The following is a 5,695-nucleotide window of genomic DNA, read 5'->3' as shown; positions in this document are numbered from 1 at the left end:
TCTAATTAAAGTTGCTTGATCAATCAATCCCTGTGGGATTCGACCTCACTCTATTGTGAGTTTTTACTTGACGACAAATTCGGTACACTTGCCGAATGGGAATTTGTTGAGAGACAAGTTTTACCCCGATCAAGTTTATGGCGCCGTTGCCGGGGATTGATTGTGCATCGACAATGATTAAATTAGAGGATCACTAGATTGAGTATTTTTTTTTTGTTTGCTTTAATTTTCTGTTTAAGTAATTTACTTTCTGTCTTAGTTAATTTCTTTCCTTCACCCTGTTTCTTAGTTTTTCTGTGTTATTTACAATTCAGTTCACTAACCCACTAATTGTTTGTGATATTGCCTCACTGGGAATTTTCTCATCTGTGACAATGGAGATTCCAATTTCTTTTGGTGATTATTGTTTGAGACAGAGCTTTCTGCAGGAAAGAAATGAGCATCCATCATCTTTTGGTGATTATTGTTTGAGACAGAGCTTTCTGCAGGAAAAAAAAGGAGCATCCATCATATTTTAGGCAATCAAATTTCATGGGAAACTCTCCACCACCCCATAATGATTCACTTTACTATGCTCATGGTGGGTGGGAGTATCAAGAACATGAAATGGGGTACTTTCGAGAGCCACAAAATGATCCATATTTTGGTGAAATTGATCACTACTCAAGTTGTGGCTGGGAAGATCATAATCAAAGAGATTTCACTCATTCATACCCCATTCATCAAGAGCCATCACTTGATTATGCCTCAACACAAACTCCATACAAGTCATCCCATCAATCACACAACTCATTCCACACCCCTCAGCACAACTTCACCACAACACATCCATGTCACCAAGATTATTCTCAACCTTCATACATAGAAATACATAAAAAACTCGTGGAAAGATACACACGACCCCAATCCTGGAAAGAAATCATCCTCAAGATGAATGGGCCCTTAGAGCAGACAAGGGGGAACTTAGAACCATCAAACAGTGAGAATGAAGACCAATTTGTGGGTGAAGAAGTGGAAAAATAAGAACAAAAGGTCCCTGTGTCAAGTGAAATTGCAATAAAAGATGAGGAACATGCAAACTCACTCCCAAAGGACACAATGCAACATCATGTAGAAGAAAGGGAGGAAGTCAATCAAGGGAGTCCACACTACTCCAATAAAATAGAGAGTTGCATAGAGGGTGAGTTCATTGAACCACCAATTCAAGAAGTTCTTGATGAAGATGTTGCTCCAACCCTCATACAACACCTAAGTACTGAAACTAAGGTGGTGAAGGCAATCAACATGAGCACTAAAAAGAGGATGGTGACCAAGAAAAGAAGGACAATATCCATGAAGAAGAAAAGGTCAACCAAAAGCCATCCCACCCCTACCCCATCAAGCAAGTTTACACAAGCTAACAACAGAAGAAGGCTTGCTGGAGAGAGGCACTCAAAACAAGGGGTATTAACTGGCTCGTCTTTCCTCTTGAGGTCATTCCTCTTAACAAACTAGAAGAAGAGGAAGAAAGTCATGAACAACATGTCAAGCTAATGACATTAAAAGAGCGCTTGTTGGGAGGTAACCCAACCGTAGGTAACATTTTCTTACTTTGCTTAGTTTACTTTCAATAATTTGGCATATGATTGCATTCTAAGTTTGGTGTTGCTATGCAACAATTTGATTTTCAATCTTCACTGGGTACTTGCAACATTCTAAATTGATAGTGGCACACTAAGTTTGGTGTTGCCACTTAACTTTCAAGCAAGTACCATGCCAACACCACTTATTAATGCAATCAAAATGTCTCTGTTTGTATCTCTTGTGTCTTTATTGTATCCTTAACCTTGCTTGCTGAAACACATGCATACTCACACTTCATTCTAAGACATTCATGATCCAGCATGGACCCCATCACCACTGTTTTAATTGTTGCTTGAGTATAAGCAATCATTCTATGTCTGGTGTGGGAAGCGGAAGAATAGGAGGAAAAGGGCAACAAAAATGAAGATAAAATACAAGGTGGTAAAGTTCCTTTCTCCTCTTACTTATTTCCAGCACTTTAATTTGCATGATTGTCTTCTAAGTTCTTTGTATGTATGTGTGCTTGCTCCTTGTGAATAAGCATGTCAATTCTGTCTTTTAAACATTTTATTGATTAACGCTGTGTTTTCTAGTCTGAATGTCATTACTGCATCCTTACTTTGCTTACTTATATGCTTGTCCCTTTTGAATCAAATGAAAAGAGAATGAGTGTTTTTTATAAAAGACCAGAGTGGAGTTCATACTATGGAGTAAGTTCTTGAGTTTGTGGTGTGGTTATAAGTTGGCTAAGTTGGTTCAACCACAAGGTGGGAGGACAGCTATCTGTCATGAATACTATGCTGGAGACACACCCCATGAGACTAACTAAATAAGAAGATCCTAAGAAGAAAAAGGGAAAGAACAATAAAGGTTGAAAAACAAAAGAAAAAGAGTAAGCAATAAGGCTAGGCACCAATGGTTTTGAGCTTGAGGCATGTGTCTGTGGTGCTCATGTGTGACGGATCTACTTGGATGAATAAGCTCTTTGGGGTGCCTTATCACTTGGTAACTTGGGTTAACTAACTCGGGATTATCAGCTGAAAGTCCACTATCAAGAGTAACCCTCACTACAGAGCATTTAGTAACCTAAAGAGGTGCTGGACACCAAGGTCTCAAGAAAAGAAAATAAATAAACTATATGCCTGTGGTGTGTATGTATGGGGGAGAGACTTGAGCAAGAAAGTCCTTAGGGGTGCTTCAACACCTAGCACCTTGAACCAACTGGCTCGAGAGTGTTGGCTGAAAGCTTATTTTAAAGAGTTGCCCCCTTACAAAACACCTAGCCCAAGAACACAAATAAACCTTGAATTCACAACAAAAGGATCAATTAATAAAAGTCTCATGGTATGCAGTCACAGTGAGTATTCTAGGACATGATAAAGGTCTGAAAGCTAGGAATGAACCTAAGTTGCTATGCATGAAACCACCATAAAACCAGGGACATGACTTCCACAAGAATGACTCATTACTCTTGGCATTCCATTCATCATTCTCTTGTTCCAGTACTTGCTTAGGGACAAGCAAGCTTTAAGTTTGGTGTTGTGATGCCAGGGCATTTTGGCCAGTTTCACTGACCTTTTCTTCACTACTTCTAAGGTAGTTTCATGCATTTTCTTAGGAAATAAGCTAGTTTTGGGCAGATATTCACTCAGACCTTGATTCAAGCATACATTGTACATTTTACATTATTTCATGAGGTTTTTTTGCATGATTTTAATGACAAAATTGTATATTGCATTACTCATGACTTGGACTAGAACTTTGATGCACTCTATTGCTTGATTTCAGGACCAAAGGAAGTAAGGAATGGGAGGTAACTTGCAAAGTTAAGGAGAAAAGTAATTTCAAAAAAAAAACACTCTCAAAAGCCATCAATGCCCACGTTAAAGAGTCACGTTAACTAAGTTAACGTAAACTCTAACGTGGAGAAGAGAAGTTGATACAACGTTAGTGACACTTAACATTGTCACTAACGTTGGCAATTGCTCACAAATGGCCACGTTAACCTAGTTAACGTGGCCTCTAACGTTAAAGGGGGAAGAGAAGCCAACGTTAGTGACACTCAACATTGTCACTAACGTTGGCCTAAGGTGCAAAGAGCCACGTTAGCTAACGTAAGAGATGGAGAGTTGTCGACAACGTTAGTGACACTCAACATTGTCACTAACGTTGGAGCAACCACACAACCGCCACGTTAACTCCCACGTTAACTTGGTTAACGTGGGAGTTAACGTGGGCAAGAAATTGACGATGTAACTTGGCGTTGAACGCCAAGTACATGCTGCTGTCTGGAGTTAAACGCCAGAAAAACGTCATGATCCGGAGTTGAACGCCCAAAACACGTCATAACTCGGAGTTCAACTCCAAGAGAAGCCTCAGCTCGTGACAATGTTGAAGCAAGAAGGGGCACACTTGAACGTTAGTGACAATGTTGAGTGTCACTAACGTTCTCGAAGGCTAACAAGGCAACGTTAAAAGCCACGTTAACACAGTTAACGTGGGCTTTAACGTGAGGCAAAGGGGTGCATGGCAACGTTAGTGACAATGTTAAGTGTCACTAACGTTCTCGAACTTGTATTTTCACTAACTGTTAAACACCCCTAACGTCTTGAGCTAAAGTCTCTGCCCACTTCACACTTTCTCTCTGCAAGTAAGCCAAGCCCCAATGAAGAAAGGAACTGCTTCAAACTCAAAGATCCAGAGGCCCAAGACTTGAAGAGCTAACTAGAAGCTGAGAAGAGTAGTATATATAGAGTAGTTTTGAAATAGATAGGAGCTTTTTGGGAGGAGCTAGAAAAGAGAACTACTCTTTGTATTTACTTTCTGGGTACTTCTAGCTTTATCATGTATTCTCCATCTTTGATTTTGATTTCTAGAGCTATGAACAACTAAACCCCTTTCATTGGGTTAGGGAGCTCTGTTGTAATTTGATGGATCAGCAATTGACCAAGGAATTGGCTATTGATCAAGATTTGAGAGATTGAATTGCAAGAAATTGTGATTCAATCACTTAAGATTGCCAAGGAGATCAATGAGTGCATTGATTGAGGAAGAGATGAAAATGAAATTGATCCGGAGAATGCAACATCTCCTAAGCCCAATGAACTCCCCATTTCTGATCTTACCCATTCTCTTTATTTTCTGCAATTTACTTTTATGAGCAATTCCCCCATTCCCATTTACAATTCTGCTATTTACTTTCAGTCATTTACTTTCTCGCCATTTTAATTTCTGCAATTATCAACTCTATTCATGGATTCGCTCAACTAGATCATTCCTCTAATTAAAGTTGCTTGATCAATCAATCCCTGTGGGATTCGACCTCACTCTATTGTGAGTTTTTACTTGACGACAAATTCGGTACACTTGCCGAATGGGCATTTGTTGAGAGACAAGTTTTACCCCGATCACCAGGCACCCTGGCTGGCGTTTAAACGCCAGTTTTCCTTCTTCACTGGGCGTTTTGAACGTCCAGCCATTTTCTTTGTAATTCATCTGCTGTATGTTCTGAATCTTCAATTCTCTGTATTTTTGACTTGAAAAGACACAAATTAAAAATTTTTTTGGATTTTTAATGATGAGGAAAAATCAAAATGCAACTAAAATCAAATAAACAATGCATGCAAGACACCAAACTTAGAAGTTTGTATACTACTGACACTAACAAATTGAGAATGCATATGAGAAGCACACAAAACAAGAGAATTTAAAGATCAGAGCAAGTAAATCATCAAGAACAACTTGAAGATCAATGAAGACACATGATAAATGCAAGAAGAACAGAAACATGCAATTGACACCAAACTTAAAATGAGACACTAGACTCAAACAAGAAATATTTTTGGTTTTTATGATTTTGTAATTTTTTTGGTTTTTTTCGAAAATTAAGTGGAAAAGAAAATAAAGGTATCAAAATTCTTAATGAGAATTCCAGGAATCATGCAATGTTAGTCTAAAGCTTCAGTATAAAGGAATTAGACAAGGCTAGCCAAGCTTTAGCAGGACATTGCATTCAAGAGCTAAATTGATGAAAATCAATCAGCTTTGGTGATGATAAGAACATCACCTTGAAACACTAAAATTCATTCTTAAAAATTTTGAAAAATACCTAATCTAAGCAACAAGATGAACC

This window comes from Arachis duranensis, chromosome 6 (genome assembly GCF_000817695.3).
Source record: "Arachis duranensis cultivar V14167 chromosome 6, aradu.V14167.gnm2.J7QH, whole genome shotgun sequence".
Taxonomy (NCBI): domain Eukaryota; kingdom Viridiplantae; phylum Streptophyta; class Magnoliopsida; order Fabales; family Fabaceae; genus Arachis; species Arachis duranensis.
This window is presented reverse-complemented; position numbering follows the sequence as displayed.